General features: G+C 43.8%; 1 long non-coding RNA gene and 1 pseudogene across 1 annotated transcript; both read right to left on the reverse strand.

The window, feature by feature from the left end:
- Positions 1-2,216: 2,216 nt before the first annotated feature.
- Positions 2,217-3,883, reverse strand: LOC112937470 (uncharacterized). The gene is made up of 2 exons (XR_003240111.2): positions 3,562-3,883; positions 2,217-2,504 (listed from the first exon to the last, which is right to left on the reverse strand). It is a non-coding gene; the product is annotated as an uncharacterized lncRNA (long non-coding RNA).
- Positions 3,884-20,037: 16,154 nt separating this feature from the next.
- Positions 20,038-20,591, reverse strand: LOC107278440 (uncharacterized; annotated as a pseudogene).
- Between the last annotated feature and the right edge of the window lie 2,418 nt (positions 20,592-23,009).

The following is a 23,009-nucleotide window of genomic DNA, read 5'->3' on the forward strand; positions in this document are numbered from 1 at the left end:
CTGTGCTTGTCCGGCAGCAGGTACATCATCGTGTTCATCGGGCGACACTTACGCCTGGCGCTTCTCTCGGCGCTGCCGAACCGCAGGTGCTCATCGTCCGCGTCGTCAGGGGACCTGTTGGCCAAGACGGAGCCCATCAAGCACATGGGAGGGCTCCCATGACAGCGCATGAGAGGGCTGTGTCCAGTTGCTCAGCTGTGTGCCCAAGCTCACCGTCACGCTGTCGCGGCTCCGGCGGACGATGCTGGTGCAGTGTGATGGCGGCGAATGGGCCGAACGAGAAGGCTATCATCACACGTGGACAGGAGCCATTGGATGCGCAAGCGACGGCGATCGGAAGTCCAACGTCTCTCTACGTCAGAGTAGCCGGTTCCCATGCTAATATATGTGTAGATAGCAGTGCAATCGGCCGGCTGGTTGGTTGTCTTAATTTGCTGCTGTACCTATGCCATGAGATTGATCTGTCTCCCTCACAGCAAGGCACCGAAGCAATATGTCGTAGCAATCCGTCCGTTTAGCAGCTTGCAATCGAGTCCGAGAAGGAGTTCAATCACGGCAAATATCTGCTGCAGGATTAGCTCATAATATTCGGACTCGGTTGGTTCTAATACGGCGAATAGTCTGGCTTTGACATCCTTTGCTGCGGCGGGGTTAGTCAATCCACAATGAAGCACCACGACTGACAACCTTAAAATCGACGTGATCCGCGGCGGTGACGTCTTGAAGCTTAATCGATCTCGAGAGATCAAATTGTTAATAACGATGATTCCGATCTCGTCGGAAGACATACTCCGGTCGGGTTAGATCTCCCCATAGCCAGAGTCGTCGAGTAGCTTATTGTTGGAGAATCCATCTTTCGAACCCATCTCGTTGAAACCTTGAAGCACCAAACTTCCCTTACCTGACGCGTCACTATTGACGTTTAATATCGTGACTACGGTATTTGGATGGTATGGGGATCGTCGGTACCAGGGTATATGTGAGATTGAGGTAAAAGAGATGGAGACATGGATTTTTATATAGGTTCGGGCCCCCTATCTGATAGGTAATAGCCCTACATCCTGTTTATATGGGATTGATATAGAAAACCACAGAGTACAACAATTGGGATAACCTATCTAACCGTCGTCGACTTAGCAGCTAGATAACTAACTTGTAGTCGACGACAGGGTAGTCTTCTTCCTCGAATATGAACTCGTCATGATTAGAGATAGCGCTAGATCCCTCTTGCCGGCCTCCATAGGTACCGGATGGGGTTTGCCTAGGCTAATCTCTAATGTTGATATATGGCGACGTGTGTTGACTTGTGGCTTTGTGGCTCCTCCCCTCTCCTCCTAGGGGGCTTGTATTTATACCCATAGAAGTCCCCTTGTCCAAGTAAGACTAGGGAGATAAATATGGATACAATCCGAGTAGTTCTTATCGTTTCCATATAGAACTCTATTTGTCCTTTCTTATCCGAAACTCCTTCTATATACGAGGTTTGTTTTCATATAAGACATGGTATATGGTGGACCCCGTCAAGCTTAGTCAATTACTATTTGTTATGTGGTATGTATAACCCTAATAATAGTGCTTATATGATATGGCAAGTATGAAAACTATTATGTAGTTTTTGGGTTGCGGATGACCTAAATGTCAAAGCGCGATACATCGAAATAGGTAACGTTCCGGCCGCACCCTCCATACCACCCCCAAAAAAAGAAGAAATATAGCATTATATTTATTGCCACAGACATATCACCAGTGTACAATATTGAGACATTAATTATATATGTGTTTCAAATCCAACAGATCATATATATACATATAACAATATTACAACTTTCATGAGGTGACCGTAGCCCGTAGGGCGTAGTAGTAGTGGTAGTATCCATGCAACTCTAGATCGCATGCATGGCACCCAAGTTAACAAGCATCCATTATTTATTTTGCTATATATAGTTGTGGAAGAAGCGTGATAAATTAAGTACGATTACTGATATGCATGATATTATATTAGGGCCGGATGACAGGCTGTGGCCAACCCGTGCATAAACCAACTTAATTATAAATCAATTAAATAGCTCGATATACTCCTTCCATGCGAAAAAGATAACCTAGTATCACATCCTAATATAAGGTTATCTTTTTTAAGAGGAAGGGAGTATATGTTACTGTAACGCCCCAGGTAACCACGTACCTAGAGTGCCACATCAAACATACACTCAAACCACTAACTCCCAAAATTATTAGAAATTTCGGCAGAGTCTCCCCTGTAAATACGGACATCCACGACAGGCAATTATAAGTTAAACTAATAACAGTATCATTCCCACAATACGATCCATCCTTATAATCCATGGGGAAGAAACTATTAGAAATCTAAAAGATTATTACAAGACCGAACCATGATATAATTTAAGTATCATTATGGACCTAAGCAATATAGTTTGATAGTGTGCAGATAAATGTGTATATAAGGGTGCTACTTCCCGCCCATGCATGTCGGTCTCAATATGTACCTAAAACCAAATAAAACACAAGAGTGAGTATAAAAATACTCAGCAAGTACAATATGGAACTAGAAAACATATATACACACCATTGGCAATAAAGTATAAACAGAAGGCTTTCTTTCTTTGATAGGAAACATATTTTCAAACACCAAGTCAAAGAAGATAGTAGTTCCCATCCCGGGGAGGCATGAATTGAAATAGTAGTTTCCATCCCAGACAATAGTGAATACATCCTAGCATTTGCCGGCAAAGCCGAGTAAGCGTGATCAGCGCTTACCCACAGGAACTTGAATAAAGAACCAAATTGCACTCCCATGACTACGCATGGTACTTTAATTGAAACCAGAATCAAAGAACCAAATTGAAACCATATTGCACATTTATGGCAAACAGGGAACTTGAATTATTTACCCAGAACAAGAATCCGGAATATTGAAAGAAGAATAACATCGTAAACATAGGATAAATATGGAAACCTAAATGGCGCGAACAACAATATGAATATAAGCGGTCACATGTCACATAGAAATATATCGGAAATAAATAGATAGAGCAAACAATCCATCAATCACACACTTAGTTCATCATGCACTTGCCTCCAATGAAGGTTTGGTATCATGCACGATCTGAAGGGCCACCACCTAGGGTTTCTTTAGAGAACTTGTGAGGAGACAATAGGGGAGACTCTGATCTAACCCCTCCTTTTACTCCTCTCCTCCTCCTCGTTCCGTTTTTCTATTTCGCTTTTCGATCCAAGCTATGAAGGTGGAGATCTAGGGAGGGCAATTTGTTGTAGAGAGGAGAGATGTGAACATAGGAGAAGGGGAGGAAGGAGGCGCCGGCCAGGGAGAGGGGTGGCGGCACTATGAGGGGAGGTGGGAGTCGGTTCCCCTCTCTCTTGGTTTTAGGGAGAACTAATGGGCTGGATTTATGGGCCTTCTCATGTTGGCCCACTTCTAAAGATATTTTTCTTTTATTTATTTGTGTTAACATCTTTATTTTAACAAGTCAACCCAAATTAAAAAAACTAAATATCTTTTAATATACGGGGTATTACAGTTACCTAATTAATTGACCCATATATAAATGGTTTCCTGGGTCGGCCAATTTGCACCCTCTATGGGCAACCATCGCAGGGCGGAACCTCTGGAGGTGGAGGTCCGTTAAACCGTAGTTGTAGCAAAACCCTCGTGGCGGAAGCCATCGTGGGCGCCTCATGCAACGCCGCCATGACGAACAACGTGAGGAGGAGGAGAAGCACCACACGCCGGAGCGCCGTCACCGCTGCCGCCATCGTCGAAGAATCCTGTGATGACCCGGCTGGCTAGCTATCAGCCGCGCGCGCTGATGAGGTGGGTTAATATGTATAGTCTGAAACTTGGATTAGCAGGCTCACACAGATTTTGTGCATGTAGATAGCCATTTATATAGAACGAGCTGAGCACCGGGGGTTGATCAGTAATTCATTCATGGGTCTGATGACCGGACGGCCGGCCAACTGCCTGTCCGGCTATTAATTAAAGTGGCCTAGCTAGTTGAGTTCTCCACTAGCATGCACCATGGAAGACTGATCGATGACTGGTTAATTAAACTGAGGTATTAATTGTACGCGCGCAATTGCAAGTGTTTGCAAGTCTCCAGCTGTTCGCCATGGAATATATGGAGTTCCTTAACACATCCGATATGCAGATATCAAATCTCTAGTCGGACTAGTCTTTCTTTATATCTTAACCTATACTAGTAATTATTAGAGGCTCTCCTCACTGCTACAGAAATGATCTTTGAGGGATCTACATTTTCCATGGTGATTGAAAATGTTGAAAAATTACAGGTTATACACTATTGGAGAAACCATCTTTTGTAGGTTGGCTAAAATCCACAATAGTCCCGGTTCAACCAAAAACCGGGACTAAAAACTATTTTTAGTTCCGGTTTAAAAGTGCACGGGGACTATATGATTTTCAATCATAAAGATGATCTTTAGTCCCGGTTCTATTTGTGTCAGATGATATCAGAGCGCCGAGGATCTTTAGTCCCGGTTGGTATTATCAACCGGGACTAAACATAGATCTTTAGTCCCGGTTGATATCTCCAACCGAGACTGGATATCTCTTAACGCATATATAATCCTTATCCTTTATCTCCTCATCGAAACTGATCAAGCTTGCGCTTTTCCTCGTGTCTCTTCTCTCGCTGTCTCTCTCTGTCCTCTTTGTCTCGATCTATCACAGCGGGGTCGGTGATGGCCGGGTCAGGGAGGTGGTGGGAGAAGCGGCGGTGGCCACCGGGCGGGGTCGGCGGCGGCCGGGCCGGGGAGGCGGCGGGAGAAGCGGCGGCGGCTTCCAGGCTAGGGAGGCGGTGGGAGAAGCGGCGGCGACTGCCAGGCTGGGGCAGCGGCGGCCAAGCCGGGGAGGCGGCAGGAGAAGCGGCGGCGTCCGCCGGGTTGGGGAGGTGGAGGGAGAAGCGGCAGCGGCCGCCGGGTTGGGGAAGCGGCGACGGTCGCTAGGTAGGGGCGGTGGGGCCGGAACGGGGAGGCGGAGGGAGAAGCGGCGGCGGCTGCCAGGCTGGGGAGGCGGCGGGAGAAGTGGCGGCAGGGCCCGGGAGGCGGCAGGAGAAGCGGCGGTGTCCGCCGGGCTGGAGAGGTGGAGGGAGAAGCGGCAGTGGCCGCCAGGCTGGGGAAGCGGCGGCGGGCGCTAGGCGGGGGTGGCAGGGCCGGGCAGAGGAGGCGGCGGGAGAAGCGGCGGCGACCGCCGGGCAGGGGTGGCGGCGGCCGGGCTGGGGAGGCGCCAGGAGAGGTGGCGGGAGAAGCGATGGTAGCTGCCGGAGGAAGATTTTTTTTTTGGATTTGAGATTAATTTGTGATGTATTTGATCTGTGTGTGATGTGAATATGTGATGTATTTTTTAGAATTTGTGATGTAATTTTTCTGAGAATTTTTGATGTATTTGGAGATGATCAATTTGAGGATTCGGAGATGATTGATTTGGGGATCTTTTGTTCTGTAATGATCGATTTGAGGATGATTTTGATCGATTTGGGGATGATTTGGGGATGTAGTGAAATCAATATTCAATGTTAAAAACAAGGAAAACAAAGAAACCAAAAAAGATACCGAACCTGGCCTAGCTCCAGCTTTAGTCCCGGAATAAAAATTAGGACTAAAAATGAGTTTTTAATCCGGGTTATTTCAACCGGGACTAAAGATATCTTTAGTTCTGAATTCGTGGTCCCGGTTAGATAACCGGGACTATAGAGGTTTACCAACCGTGGGTAAAGCCCCTTTCTCCAGCAGTGATAGTACGTAGGACCGGATTACAAGTGTAGATCAATATCGATTTACACTAAAAATGTATAGTACATTGTAATTCTTAGCTGGAACAAACCACTATATAATCCTCTATTTATATATTTCTATATTGTTACAACCTATTAACTGCAATTCCTAAAAAACCACATCGACGAGGTCACGTCATTAAAAAGTTGAGCCGATGGATTTGATCTTGATGGTTCCTATTTATTCTCACATTAAATTATTTATATTTTATACAAATTTCCATAGCAACCCAAGGCTTATAGAGCTTGTTCACTTTGATGTGAAATTTGTATAAAATTATAAATTTATATTCTCACATTAAATTATTTATATTTTAACCTTACTAAATTTTGGTATTGCCAAATTTTGATCGCACTGGATGATTTAGTTTGATACTTTTTAAAATTTTGGTAGTGTTTTTGTGAGAGAAAAGTTCCACTACAACGGTAACCCACATCTCAATCAGGCGGCAACCCTCATCTGCATCGGATATGGCGCCCGTCACGGTGTAAAGGTCACTAATGTGAGAAGTCATATATATCGGGCATAAGGTCATCACGGATGAAGTTAACTTTGTCGGGCCTGAACTAAACCCTGTCACCGATAGGTTTGACCTAGACGATGAGTCAAACATGGGCCCATCACTGATGACCTAATCTCAATCGGATCACAGTTAATGCCCGTCATGGATGACTACAATCTTAATTGGGCTCTAAGAGCTCATCGATATCATTGCCCGGTTGTTTCGGTCCTTGGATTAACAAGCACAATATATATATTTCCTTTTGAAGCACAACCATGGCGGCATGATAAAGTTTGCGATAAGAACTGACTAAGTACTGTGAGAACTACTCATGTCTAACGTAGAACACAGAACACAAAAACCTACTATCATTGCCGAACGTAGTTAAACTGGTACTGATGAGGCGGCTCTGATATGTTATTCTGTAGTACACTACTAAAAAATGATTTTTCTGTACGAGGCCCCATCATTTTTCCATGCGGATCATAACTTGTGGCGTCTGCAAAAATCGAGGGTTATTTTCCTATACTGCTGCTTAAGTGGCCCGTATGGAAAAATCGATTTTCCCATACGGGCCTCTTAAGAGGGCCGCATGCAAAAATGAGCTCATTTTTGCATGCGGCTCACTTAAGCGTCCGCATGGAAAAATTGATTTTTCCATACGAGCCACTTAAGCAGCCGTATGTGAAAATAAAAATTGAAAAATTTAAAACTAGTATATCTCACTCATATGAACTCCAAATTGGATGATTCTTTTTCCTAAATGTTTCTAAAATCATGCTCTATCATGTTATTGTGTTCTTACTGGTATTATATTGGCTATTTTTTCTTGTGACTTTGTTTTATCAATTAAAAATTTGAATTTCAAAACTTCAAATAATATTTTGAAGTAGTAAATGATTTCATCTGAAAAAGTCATTAATAACAAAGTTGCATAACTCATCAAGATCTATATCTTATATTTTGGTCATTTCTTCATCCGACAAATTGATTTGTAAGATTATTCACGAAATGTACATGTCTTATATATTCTATATAAGAGATGTACATTTCGTGAACAATCTTACAAATCAATTTGTCGGATGAAGAAATGATCAAAATAGAAGTTATAGATATTGATGAGTTATGCAACTTTGTTATTGATGACTTTTTCAGTTGAAATCATTTAGTATTTGAAAATATTGCTTGAAGTTGTCATAATTTGAAATTCATATTCAAACTGTTCAAACAAAGTCATATAGAAAAATGACCAATACAAAAGTTATAGATCTTGATAAGTAATACAACTTTGTTTTTATAACTTTTCCATTTGAAATCATTTACTACCTGAAAAATTATTTGAATTTCTTATATTTTAAAATTCAAATTTTATATAGTTCAATCAAACTCGGATGAACAAATGACCAAAAGAAAATTGGTAGATCTAAACGAGTTCTACAACTTTGTTTTTGGCAACCTTTTCATATAAGTTCATTTAATATCATAAAATTTGATTTGAAGTTCTCACATTTTTAAATTAAATTTTTAATAACTATTTTCGCATGCGGTCTACCTAAGGAGCCGCATGTAAAAATCTATTTTTTTCATGCGGCTCATTTAAGTGGATCGCATGTAATTTTTTCCCTCCTCGACACTTCAAAAAATTTTCATGTCCTCTCCCTTCTCTCTTTCTCTTCCTCTCTCTCCCTCTCTTTCTCTTCCTCTCTCTCTTTTTCTCCTCGATCTGCGCCCGGCTGAGGAACCGGCACCGGGAGCGGGCGGCACGGCCAAGGAGCCGGCGCCGGGAGCGGGCGGCGGGCGCCGCGACCGAGCAGCGGGCGGCGGGAGCCGCAACGAGAAGGCGGCGGTGGGAGCGAGCGGTGGCGGCAGATGGGAGCAAGCGGCGGCGGTGGATGGTGGCGGGCGACGGCCGGGCGGTGCGGATCCGGCGCAGGGGGCCCTCCCTCGCGCGGATCTGGCGGCGGCGGCGGATGGGAGCGAGCGGCGGCGGCGGGAGCGAGCAGCCAGCAGCGGGAGCGAGCGGTGGCGGCGCATGGGTGATGACGTCGACGACGACGACGACGAGTGGGTGACAACGATGACGTCGCGGGTGGTGGCGGCTGCGGCAACCCCGACGGCGACGATCCGGCGGCGGCGAGCCTCGTCCCGCCCGGATCCCGTGGCGGCGGGCCTCGTCCCGCCCAGATCCGGCGGCGGGAGCGGCCGGCGGGATCGGGGGCGGCGGGAGCGGGAGCTGGCGGCGGCGGCGGGAGCGGGGGCAAGTCGTGGGTGGCGGCTAGGGTTTGTTTTTTTTTTGGAATTTTATTTTTTTTTGGCGGTTTTTTCTCTTTGCATGCGGTCGGCTTAAGCGCCCGCATGCAAAAATCCGATTTTTGCATGCGGGTGCCCTGGCCGCATGGAAAGATGGCGATCTTTGCAGACGATTTCTCGCATGCGGCTGGCCCAACCGCATGCGAAAATCGTGTTCGCCCGTTTGCAAAAACCAATTCTGTAGTAGTGGTAATGACTGCACATATACAGAACTAGCTCTCAAACCAACCACTCCACGAATCATAACAGCTAATCTATGTAATCTGGTGTGCATGGATGAAACTATAACTATTAACCAAATTATGTCACAAACAGGTGTATCACTTCAAAAGGCCCGCATTTTTTTCAGTGTTGTGTGATGTCTACTCCCTCCGTCCCAAAAAAGTCAACCTCGTACTAGCATGGGACACATCATATTATAACAAATCTATACATAGAGTCTAATTCTAGTACGAGGTTGACGTTTTTGGGACGGAGGGAGTACTAAATTAACTCTAAAGTTACTAACATACACATTTTCCGGTATTAAAAAATCCGGTTAAATAACTACCCTGCAAATTTTATCTAATAAATATCTATATTTTATTTAACTATGTATTTTAGCTGACTATTATAAGCATATATATCTATATTTTTTCTAAAATAGTACAAAATATTTATTTCTTGATCTTTTTTCACCAGGGAAATTCAAAAACCAGGACAGCACTATTTTTCTAGTAGTGGCCAGATATATTTGTTTTGAGACTAACAATGCAAATTAAGCCAAATCATTTGTTTCTACTCATTTCTCACCGTGGCGCAAACACAACGTTCTAGACGGATAGGACAGCTTCATCGATGCTATATCTACAGCATGAGAAGACATGTATACTATATATCGAATGCGCTTGTTTGGATAGATAATGCTTCCTCCTAGAGGAACATGGCATGAACATCTAAACTAAGTCTGTGATATTACTGGGCCAATTAGATACTGATGTGTGAATTAGTACACTACTTCAGGGAAAGGAACTCTTTTCATCCCCTTATTTTTCATGCCATTTAAATAGTCACCAGAAAATTTTTAAAAAAAAGTTACATGTGATAGATCAATATGAGATATGTCATTCAAACATTTAAATTCAAATGAACCTAAGAAGTAAAATCCACCTCGCGTTACTTCATCAGCAGCACAACTCCGTTGTCGTCCTACCATTTTATCCATCTCCCTCTCTCTATCTCTCTCTCTCTCCCCAATGTACCATTACACTTAATGTACATTCATGGATATTTCTAATTAACAACGTGTGATATATTTAGAAGATCTTGCTAGGGCAGTGAAATTCTAGCTTGCTGGTTCGTTTACCAACGATTTACAGACATCTACAATGGAGAGTAACCTTGCATAGGTACGTGCACGTGAGGCCTGAGTAATGTTGTCCTCAGCAGGTATATATATGATCATGTTGGCAAGATTCCAGTCTCATTTCTGTCATGTTGGCAAGCTGACAACTGGCACCCTAATATGTTGTGTTCTGTCTACCAAAATGTGTAAAGTAGGTAGCTCGACCAAAACCAAGCCTCCTTACTACATCGCACCACCGACCCTCGTGATCAAGATCCATAAGTTATAGTAGCACAATTTAATACTGCTGTAAAATATCTATATGCCCTTAAAATAATCATTCACAAAATGCTGTAAAGGTATACATACAGATGCTTCTTCGTTGTATCTTCAATACAACCATACCATAAGTTACTTAAATACTCTCTCCGCCCTTATTTTTAGAAAAATCAAACTCGGTAACTGTTGACTAATAAGTACACTAATAATATCTACGCCAAGTGTTATATATGTGATACTGATTTTATAGTTGTTGATGATATAATATGAAAATTAATAGTTAAAGTATGTTATTAATGACCATGTAAAAAAAATTAGGACAGAGGTATGATATAAGGCAGAAGAATACTTGAGTAGTGAAGCCAAGATCGAACAACTCTCAACAGTCTTGGGATTATACTATTTCTGGTTTGAGGCCTATTAATTAATAAAGTTTTACAGTTTATGGTTTTCACCGTGGTGTTTTAAATGTGGACTGACCTAGAGTGGACTAACTCACAATATTTGGCTCACAGCTGGATATCTACCCTTGACGTATGCAATATTCTAGATAACTCTTGTGGCTGAGCTTTTTAGTTGACAAATCATTAATGCACGATTAATTGATAACTATTAAATATTATAAACTTAAAAAAAAATTTATTTTTTTAAAAAACTTATATATACTCTCATATCAAAATATAAGATACAACCACCCTTAAAAAAACCAAAAAATAATTATTTTTTAATAAAAGCGGCAAGAGTGTTGCCGATTAGATTAGGAGTAGAAATAAACGTTTTTACATTAGGGCGATTACATAAGTGTTATAGTAACAACTCTGTGGCAGAAAAAGACAGCCAAGCAAAATAGAATAATCTCGCCCAAAAATCATGGTGGCTGAAAACCGAATCGACATTTGTGAATATCCTTCTAGTTTGGATCACCTGATAAATATAATGCACACACCACCTAATAGAACTAGAGATTTGAGGGTGCAAGATTTAAAAAATAAGAGTAAATTACACTTTGGTCCACCTTTTATTACCCAAGTTTTAATTTGGACCACCCTTAACCCTATCTTTTCAATTTGGACCGGGTAAATTTACCATTGTTGCATTTTGGACTACCATGAATAACTTTTCTCGTCATGTTTAACTTTCCTTTCGGCAAACATATGAACCATACATAGAGGAGTACGGCCGTATACTAGAGCTGATGTGTTTAAGGTCGTTAATTATACTTAAAAAAATCGTTCGTGGTGGTCCAAATCATAATAATGGCAAATTTATCCGATCCAAAGTGAAAAGATATGTTTAAGGGTGGTCCAAAGTGAAACTTAGGTAATAAAATATGGCCCAAAGCGTAATTAACTCAAAAAATAATAATCTACTGGAGAGAAGGTGTTAGTTAATTGTTGCACGTATGCACGTCTTATATTATGAACGTATTATATTATGAAACATCTGAAAAAAAAATAGTTATGTCTTATATTATATTATGGAACGGAGGGAGTGGTAAGGGTTTTTTTTAAGAAAAAAGCACATGGCCTAAAAAGCGTGATCATTAATAATGAGAAACTAGCTAAGCCCTTAAAGTGTTTAGAATGCATATGGTACCCAAATTAGACTTCTTATAGTTGTACTCCGTACAAGGTTGTGGTCATCTCATTATGCAAAGTTGGTTGATGATGTTAACCTATAACTACATTATGTAATGAGCGTGGACTCGCAAACATGAAGTCTTCTTATAGTACTACTAAACTAATAATTAATAATGTTTCACGTACGTTGATTGACTAGAATAGAAGAAATCTACTCTATCCGTTCTATAGAAAACCAATCTACCTAGTACTGAACGTGACACATCCTAGTACTATGAATACATGTCTCTGTCCAGATTCATTATACTAGAATATGTCACGTCTAGTCACTGGTGGAGAAACCATCTTTGGTCGGTCCGGCAAAATCCACAATAGTCCCGGATCCAAAAAGAACCGGGACTAAAGATTATTTTTAGTCCCGGTTATAAAAATTTTGATCATACCAACCGGGACTAAAGATCATCTTTAGTCCCGGTTCATCCCCTATCAGATGTATGTCAGGGGGCCGAGAATCTTTAGTCCCAGTTGGTGTCAATAATCGGGACTAAAGATCACCACTTTAGTCACGGTTGGTACTACCAACCGGGACTAAAGATCAAGATGATCTTTAGTCCCGGTTGGTAGTACTAACCGGGACTAAAATTAAACACGTAGTATATAATCCCTATCCCTTATCCTCTCCTCCACAGTTACAACTTAACAGATCGAATCTCACCCCCTCTCGTCAGATCTATCCTCTCTAACTCTCTTCTCCAGCTCCTCCCCTTCCTCCTCTCCTTCCCCTTCTCTCCCCTTCCTCATCCCCTTCCCGGTGGGCCTCCCCTTCCTATCCGGCGGGCCGGCCGGCGGCAGGGCCGTGCGCGGCGGCGGCTGGCGGCGGCCGGCGGGGCCGCGCCCGGCGGAGGGCGGCGGGCGGCGGGGCCTCAGGCGGCGGCAACCGTGGCGGGTGGCGGATGGCGGGGCCACGGCCGCGGCGGGCGGCGGGCGGTAGGGCCTCGGCCGGCAGGGCCGCGCCCGTCGTTCGTGGCGACCGGCGGCGGCAGCGGCATTCTTTTTTTTTTTAATTTGTGATGATTCACTGAGATGTATTTGTCTGAGAAGTTACAAATTTGTGATTCATTGTTTGGATCTGTGATGTATTTGAGTAATTTCTTAGGATATTGTGATGTATTTGATTTGTGATGTGGATTTGGTGATGTGAATTTGGGATGTTAGTTTGATTTGGGGATTTGGGGATTTGCCTACTTGATTCGGGAGAAAATAAAAAGGAAAAAGAAAAAGGGACCAGCTGTACTGCCCGCTATTGTCTCTTTAGTCCTGGTTGGTCTTTAGTCCCGGTTATTTCAGCCGGGACTAAAGATGTCCATCTTTAGTCCCGGATCCTTACTCCCGGTTGGAAAACAGGGATTAAAGGGGGGTTTTCAACCGGGAATAAAGATGGTTTCTCCACCAGTGAGTACTAGATTTGTTTTTTGGGACGGAGGGAGTAGGATGCTATGGTGTACAATCAAGTGGAAAAGAGGCTCGATTGGGGCATCGGGAAGTTAATTAGCACATGAGCCAAGTATGCTGCATGCAACTTAATAATTGTTGGCCTGATGGATTGGAAATTTGCCAGGACAACGGACCCAACGTGTAGCTAGCGGTGGGGGTCCATGAATTGATGCATGCATTTTCGTTAACAAATACTGGCAACATTTTACTAAACAAAACATTTCAGGAGAGCAAACCCCCGTACATCGCCATACATGCATGCATATTAGCTAAAATCATTCAATCATTCTTAGGTTAACTGAAGTAGGAAAACAATCTTCCTTATAAATCCTAACAGCAGAATAGATCGACAGGAAGATCCGACGATAGATGTCTGCATATACGAAGCGCGTGACTATTTATATGCATTCACAAGTTTACATTAGAGCAAAATACTATAAGATCGTGTAAACGGATTTATAGAATTATATGACGTATTAGTATTATTAATATATATCTAAATATTATATGAGTGAACTACTAATTTTTTATAGATTATATGACAACAAATAGAGCCAATAGTTGGCTCTAGTGGTATACTCATAGAATTTATCTGTTGTTTCTAAAAGTGACACATGTGATTATGTAATGAGGTGGAGTAGAAAAGTAGGAAGAGAGAATGAGCCACAACCTCATATAGAAAACAATATCTACACAATCTCCAAGAAAAAAGTGAAATCCAAGAAAAATATAAAGAGAGTGAACCAACAAAAAAAATTATTACGATTTGTATATTAAAGTAATATGTTATACATACTGTTATCTTTTAACTTTTAACTAATGAATTAGTGATATGGTTAAAATTAGAGGTAGCAGTCATTTTCAACTTGTTCTTATAGTCTCGTCAGCTACATGTGGCCACAAATTCAGTTAGGTGTGACTCGACAAAGGCACCATCTGAGCTGACAGATATATCTAGTGGTAACATGGCAGTTAGATCGTCGTGGGTTGACGAGAGATAGCGTCAAGAAAGCTATTGATAGTATATATAGGTATATCGAAGATACATATATAGTACGTACTTGATAGTAGATGTATTATATATCTTTTTCCGTATTATTACATCGACACACAATTGGGCAACAGGACATCTTCCTGTCAGAGTATCAAGACAATATCGACGTCGTGATGCCCTACTTTTTAAGTTGTTAACAACTCTTTTAATGTTATGTGTATTAATTTTCATAATTTTAAATTTCTTAGCTTCGCTTGAGAATCGAACCAATTATGTCAATTTAAATCCTTTCCTTTACATTAAAAAAAGTCAAATCCCGTACCCCCAATCCCCAGGGGAAAAAAATAGAGTACAGTCAAATTCCACATTCATTTCCTCCTTTTTCCCTTCCAGTATTCCTAATTACAAAATTCCATTGAATTTAAAATTTTGTTCAGTCCAAATTTGTTGCTTAAGCTCTAATTCCCATACCTTGGATAACAATCCCCAAAATCTCCCTTGAACCAAATTTCATAATTAATTGAATTAAAATCTATAATAAAATATTTAATTTAATTTTTCCTCAAATTTCATAATAAATTTAATGTGCACATGCATGCGAGCTGAGCGAAGCTCAGTTGGTTATATATGGTTTTATATGTTTCTTATGGTAGAATCTATTCATTTGACTTTGATGTCAAGTTCTAACCTTTGACACAGATGGTCACATTTACGAGTAATTATTTTTGAGCAGTAGACAACGTATCGGTCGATAACAAGATATATGTGGTAATAACATTCGATATCTAGATATTCCAACATAACCTCTCGGAGGTAATTATAGAGGTAGGTACGTACACGTTTATACGTTTATATGGGTGAGAGTGTGGGCATGTATATGAATGTCTACGTTCCTACCGTGTAAAAAAAATATAGCACCTGGCAACGTGGGCATCTTTTCCTATCCGTTTCTCATTTTTTTTCTCTCCTTTCCTTCTCGATGATGGCCCTATTTTCTTGTAACACCCTGAAAATTTGATCAATAAAAACAAACTCTGAAAATACGGACCTTCAAAAACTTTTTAAATAAATAGCATCATGCCGATTTTATTCGCCTATGTCATTGGATTTTGATCTCGGAATTTATTAATCACGAATAATGAATACCTAACTAGGAATAAACCCTAAAAATCAAATTGGATAAATAAAGATTGGGTGAGGATAGAAATAAATAAAACATTATCGCGACCTTAATGGTAATGGCGATGGAGCAAGAATTAACCTAATTAAAAATTCAAATAAACTATATAAAAATAAAATATGAGTAATATTAATCTAGGGTGAATTCATTAGTTGAGATAACACAAATATTTAGTAAAATTCATATATGCAAAAATTAGGAATTATAGAATCAAATTTGTATAGGAAATAGACTAAAATGGGAAAAATTGGAAAAGTCACTATTCATCGGCCGCCAGGTGTTCGATCGTGGTCCCCTAGCCCAGCCCCTCCTCTGCCGCACGCGCCGCCCGCCCATCGCGTCGCCTAGCCGCCCCGAGCCCGCGCCAACGTCGCCACCCCTATGCCGCGCGTGCCGCCGCCGCGTCGCAGCGTCGCCTCGAGCCCCGCACAGCCGTCCCATCGCCGCGTCGCCGCCCGTCGCCGTCAAGCCCCGCGCCGCGCCGTCCTATCGTCGCTGTCGCCGTCGTCGTTGCGAGCCTCGCGCCGTCGCCGTCGCGTCGCCATCCCGTCGCGCCGTCACGTCGCCACGCTGCCGTCGCATCACCTCGCGTCGCGTGCCCACCACCTCGCGCCCCGCGCCCGTGCCTGTCGCGCGTCGCTCGCCGCCGTCCCGTCGCGCCGTCGCGTCGCCGCGAGCCGTCGCCATCGCCGCTGCCGCGCCGCGCCGCCGTCGCGTCACCTCGTGCCGCCCGCCATCTCGCACCCCACGCCGCCGCGCCGCCGTCGCGTCACCCGCCCCTCCCCTCTCTCCCCTCTCCCCCTTACCTTTCCCCCTCTCCCCTATAAAAGCTCCATTTCTCCCCTACCCTCACTCCATTCCCTCCTCCTCTCCTCTACCCACTCCACCGCGCCGCCGCCTTCGCGCCGCTGCGCCGCCGCATTTGAGCCGCCGCGCCGCCGCCCTCGGTGACGCCGCACCGCGCCGGGTGCCACGTCGCCGTTGTCGCCGCCGCCGCCGCCGCCGCCGGTGAGCCGTCTTCTCCCCCCCCCCCCCCCTCGCGTCCACCGCCGTCGCCGCCTGGGTGAGCAAGAGCCGAGAGAGAGAGGTAGAAAGAAGCCGGGAGGGAGGAGAGAAAAAGAAAAGAAAGAAAAGAGGAGAGAGAAAAGAGAGAAGAGAGAAAAAGAAAGGAAGGAAAAAAAAAGAAAGGGAGAAAAAGAAAAAGTAAAATAAATAAGAAATTAGGAGGAGATTTAGGATATTTAAAATATTAGGAGTTAATTATAGGATTAACTAAAGTGTAGTATTTGCAAAATAATACTATAATCATAGATTATTATAAATTATTCTTGTCAATTCGCGGTAGTAGTTTAAATGTAATTAACAACTAAACAATTAGATGAATTCTTATAGACTATTATAGATTATTTTTGGGTAATCTCTATAAGTAATCGATTCACGGTAGAAATTCGGATTTAATCACTAGGAATTTTAGACGTATATTATATTTAATCATTTAGTCATAGACTAAATTAAATCGTATAATATTATAAGATAATTTTTGGATTTTGTCCGATATTTAGCCTGCGATGGAAATTTCTAACCTATTAAATGGATGTAATACTCGGGCTAATTAAATTAAAAACTTGTGCTAATAAAATATTTATACCCGCAAAATAGTTTAGGATATATAAATCGAAATTGGGTTTGCCCTAGTTCGTGAATAGTAAAGTTAATATAAAAGAATCGACTTTCGCATTCGACTTCCATTTGGATTTACTTGGATTTTTATTTGAATTCTAACCGAATTCAAATCAATTTTCGCACGTAACTATAGAGCCCGAGGGAGTTGCGGATCCGAGCAAAGGTCAAGACCCGCAAGACTTTGAGCAAGGCAAATCATCACTATTCCTTGAACATGTTGATCCCATTTGCAAAATTATTTTGTTTACAAATAAAATTGCATGCAATGATGAACATCCTACTTGTGATTATGCCATGCCTTGATTATTGTTTACCCTTAAATCCTTGTAACCATGATTTACGTATAAGTCCCTAGTCAACTATGACAAATGCTTAGAAATGCTACTCTAGATTTATGCATACTCAAATTTATCAAAAGTTATATGCTTGGGCAGGTAATTGAGATGCGGCATGTGGAGACATGAGCGCCACATTGCCATGATGTTGATGACATGATTTGTGAAAGGAGAAATAAAATTAAACAACTGTTTTCGACTGGGGCGGACGGAGGATTTGGGTGGTATCCAGAAAAGGCTAGTACCGACCCAGGCCAATTAAGGACCGAGCCATGGAGTTAAGCATGAAACGACCCCCGTACAACCGCACTTCTCGTATGGGTATAGACCTAGCAGAATAGATAGCTGAGCGGAGGCAGTATCCATGCATAGTGATTTCTTGATGTGTGAGGCAGGGGCTCTACGATGGGGCAGCCATTGGTAGAACCGCGAGGCAGGTGTCTACAGTGGTGTCGCCATCGGTAGGACTGCCATGAGAGAATCTAAACATAATTATAACTTAATGCATGTGTGAGTCTTTCCTTCCCGGGTGCGCCAGAACTCCTCTCACTGCTAGAAACCTTGTACGCCTAGAGTGCATGAGGATGTAAAGTTCATGGAGCGGGTACTGCCAATGCGAGGTTATCGAAAAGCTTTGCCGTGACGCGTCTCATGTATTGAGACGAGGCTCAAATGTTGGGCAGTCGCAGAGTGCGGGTAAAGTGTACATCCACTGCAGTGTGAGTAAACCAAATCTATTCGAATAGCCGTGCTCGCGGTTATTGAGCACCGGGACATGTATTACACTTGGCTAGACTCTAAATTCTTAACTTGTGTGGGATGGGATATTGCATAATGATTTCTATGCTGATGGAGCCACTTCCTGAGAGACGGGAAGGTGGACGTCCTCAGAAAACCATGACAACTCAATGGTGGGAAGCCATCCTTGGGATCACAATGGATGGTGGACAGAACCGTCATTGTTTAATATGAACACTGGTACTAAAATTTGATCAGTCTGTGCTAGGTCTTAGGCTTGTGAAAAGAATTACAAAACTTGCTTTGCGCAAAAGAACCATAGCCATCCTTTGAATACCCCTGTCATGTGCATTGTTGCTGTGGTGGCTTGCTGAGTACAGTTGGTACTCACCCTTGCAATATACAAACTTAATCAGAGGTCGGAGATGAAGCTTCGGAGGATCCCTACGCTTACTACCAGGAGGGTGATGAAGACGATGGCGCTCAGTAGGTCTTAGTTACAGTCGTTGCCTGTGGCAATGGCGTGCCGCTGCCTTAACTCCGCTGTCTTGTCTACTTCTACTTTTGGTATGTATTCCGGACCGCTCGGTCCGATGATTTAAAACTATGCCTGCGGGCTTATGATGTAATAATTCGTACTAGACACTCGTGTATGTACACTTGGTATTTCAGCTATGAATTCGTGTGTACCAGACTACTTGATCCAGGAAAATGGTACTGTTTATACGATTGATTCCTGTTTTAAAAACGGGGGTCCACATTTCTCCCTAACATGTGGCCCATGAACATGCCACCTGACAGCTCCAATATTATCCCTGGGATCACATGCCTGTCCCTCTCTATGTGCAGTGCTGCCTGAGCACGGATAGAAAAATATTACGCCCTGCCCAACATTATTGATCAATAATCGAATCTGTGTGCTCAGTCTATGTGCTCAGTCTGGGATTATTGATCAAGTGGGCATACATTTATTATTACTTGCCATGGCCCAAGAGTTTTTTTTTAACGACTCGCACGAGACGGTGCGAAGTTCAATTGATAGAGCAGGAAAAAATTACAAGATTACAACCCTGGAGGGTCGTAACTAGGAAAAAGGAAAAAATATCACCATCCACACACCGACAACGCTAACACACAACCCGGGAGAAGGCTAGCACCGAACTGGCCACCGCTAAGCGTGACCGACCGCCGCTAGACCAACAAAGGAACACAGACGAGATTGCCCCCTAGGGGATGCCAAAACGACGTCTTCAAGAAGAAAAGCGACGGAAAAACCATTGCCGCCGTCCGTCAGGCTCAAAGAAGCCAAGACTGGGCTTTCGCCCGACAACCACTCTTGAGGGGTGAGACAGCACGACAACGCCCTCAGGAGGGGGAATGAACCATCGTTGTCGGTCCGGCTAAGGCCGGGCTAGGTTTTCACCCGCCGCTCACCATCTGCAAATTCACGGCTGACGCACCGATGCTCCACCACCACTCAAGCTCTGCCGACAAGTGGGACCCCTGCACCGGCGTCCCCCACTGTCCAGCCTTCGTGCGCCGAAGACCGCGCTACACCCACCGGCAGCTCCTCCTCACACCGAGGTCGCCTCCTCCACCGCTGGCCGCGCCTCACGCACCAAACCGGCCTCCTCCACCGGACGCGCCTCTCGCGCCAATCCGGCCTCCCTCCATCGGCTGCGCCTCACGCGCCAAGCCGGCCTCCATCTCCGCCGAACGCGCCTCTCGCGCCGAGCCGGCCTCCGCTGCCATCGGCTGCGCCTCTCTACGCCAAGCCATTCTCCAACCCCTCCTCCAAACGATGCCACGCCGGCCAGATGCAACCGTCTGCCACGCCCTCGGCTAGCCGTCCGAAGCCACCATGCCTCCGGTGACCGCGGTCACCGCCACCGCAGCCGCTGCTTCTGAACGCCTAGCCACCTCGCCGTCGCCATCCTCACCTCCTCCGCCGCAACCATGTCCACGGTCGCCACGGCCATCGCCACAAGCCGTCCGCCGTTGCAGCCTGTAGCCACTAGCACCCGCTGTCGCCGCCCGTGAGCTCCATGTCACCGGCTGTGACTCCATACCGCCGCCGGTCTCCATGACGCCCTCCCGCTGCCACACGACGCTGGCCTCCACGACAGCCACACGTCGCCGGCCTCCACGACGCCTGCACGGCAGGCCTCGCTACCCACGAAGCCGCACAACCGCCTCCACAACGCCTCGACCACCACGGCCGCTGCCTCGCCAGCCAGCCGCCGCCATCGATGCCGCCACAGCCGCCGTCACTGCCGCCATCGGCAGCCGCAGCCACCACCAGCCAGATCTGGCTAGAGGCGTCGTTGCCTCCTCCCGCATCGCCGGCGTCACCACCGGTTCTTGTGGCACCTCCACCGCCGCATCCGTCATCCGGCCGCATCTTCGTGCTCGGCTACCGGAGGCAGCTCCGGCAGCGTCTCCCGCCAGGTTGCCGCCGCCAGGTCGCGCCAGGTCACCGCCGCCCAAACCTACCGCCAAACCTTGCCGCCGAGCTGCCAGGACGCCGCCGCCCGTCGCTGGGGGACCGGATCCGGGCACCACGGCACCGGATATGGACGCCGCCGATCGGCGCCAACGCCATGCCCTGAGCTCGTGCCGTGCCGATGTCCCAACCGTCTTGGCCGCGAGCGAGGGAGAGTAAGGGTGTTAGTGGGTCAGCCGCGAACCCATTTATAGGTAAAAATAAGCGGGTTCACGGCTTATTTTAGCCTATAAGTGGGTTTCGCGGGTTAGCCACTTACACCCATAAGGGAGAGAGAGCCCCGCCGCCGCTGTCCTTGCAGCCGCCCGGCTTTGCCGGCGGTGAGGCTGGGGAGGGGAGGAGAAGGGCGGGGACGGCGCGGCTTGTTCGCTGCCCGCGTCGCCCCCGGGACAGAGCGACCGGGCAGCGCGTTTGTATTCTGGCCCAAGACATTTGTATTGACTTGTAGTCTTGTAGGTCTCCTTTCAAATATAGGATTGAAAACAATACATGAACATAATAACAAAGAACATGATAGGAATCTATGCGTACAGAAATTCTACATTTTGCCAACCAGTTCTACGAATTGACCACAGCGAACATGAGTAATTAAGGCTGCGCTCGTTCTCCCGAGATGGAAACCCATTCCCTCCGCATAAAAAATGGAGAAGTCCATTAGAGCATGATTAATTAAGTATTAGCTATTTTTTTTAAAAATGGATCAATATGATTTTTTAAGCAACTTTTCTATAGAAATATTTTTGTAAAAAACGCACCGTTTAGCAGTTTGAAAAGCGTGCGCGTGAAAAACGTGCGCGCGGAAAACGAGGAGGAGAGCATGGGAACAGGTAGTGCCGAACACAGCCTAAGTTCTCTTAAATTTACTCCCTGTTTTTCAATGTTTTTGACGTTTTCTTTGTTAAACATTTTTAAAGTTTGACCATGTTTATAGAAGATATAGTAATATTTTTAACACAAAACAAACAAATAAAAGACAAACAAAAGATAATATCAAAACATATTCAATGTTAGATTTAATTAAAACAAACAAATAAAGATACTATCAAAATATACTCAATGTTAGATTTAATCAATTTGATGTTATAAATGTTTCTATAAACTTAATTAAATATAAAAAAGTTTAACTAGAAAACAAAGTAAAAGTATTTTATAATATAAAACTGAGAGACTAAAATACCGATTATACCACCAAATTTTAATTTTACATCTCGAATTATCACTCTGCGCAGATAGATACTCCTACGTTACTAAATGGAGACAAAAGCCCACACACTACCAATGGGAAAATGGGAACTGCAATCCCTGGTGGGAGGCGGACTGCTGGAGGGTGCATGTGCGTGGTTGGTCCGACTCCAATATACTCCCTCCGTTTCGTTTTATTTGACACCGTTGACTTTTTAGCATATGTTTGACCGCTTGTTTTATTTAAAAAATTTAAATATTTATTAATTTTTTTCATATCATTTGATTCATTGTTAAATATACTTTTATGTATATATATAGTTTTACATATTTCACAAAATTTTTTGAATAAGACGAACGGTCAAACATGTGCTAAAAAGTCAACAGCGTCAAATAAAACGAAACAGAGGGAGTATATACGGATGCAGATCTTCCGCTACTGCATCATCTGTACTACTGCAGACAGTCCCCACTTTATATATACATATATATTATTTATGAATGCGTACAAACTTTGTATACCTGTTTATAGGGATGTAATTATAGTATTACACACACACATATATATATATATATATATATATATATATATGTGTGTGTGTGTGTGTGTGTGTGTGTTGTATATACACGTATAAAAATCTTTGTATGAGAAATACACATATATGTATAGATCTTATACATGTAAGTATACACTTTTGGCAGAAAAAACTTACACCTATAAAATACAAAGTTTGATTAAAATGGGCCAAGCCCACATGATAAAGAAATAGGCCGAGCATGCATTTTACAAATAAAAATTGAAAAGGTAAACGGGCCAAGCCCACGTGATAGAAATAGAGAAATGTGCTAAGCCTGCATTTTTTTTCTATGGGAATAAGTTCACCTGCTATGCCTCAACTTTACATCGTGACATTCCTAATCCCCAATAGTAGAAATCTTCACCCTTAAAATGTTCAAAACCGTACAATCAAGATCCCATGACAGTATATATATATAGGTGGTTTTACTGACGTGGCATCCTAGTCAGCAAAAATAAAATAAATAAAAATATAGGGTCCACAATTAAGTGAGAT

The sequence above is a fragment of the Oryza sativa genome, chromosome 12 (genome assembly GCF_034140825.1).
Source record: "Oryza sativa Japonica Group chromosome 12, ASM3414082v1".
NCBI classification, from domain to species: domain Eukaryota; kingdom Viridiplantae; phylum Streptophyta; class Magnoliopsida; order Poales; family Poaceae; genus Oryza; species Oryza sativa.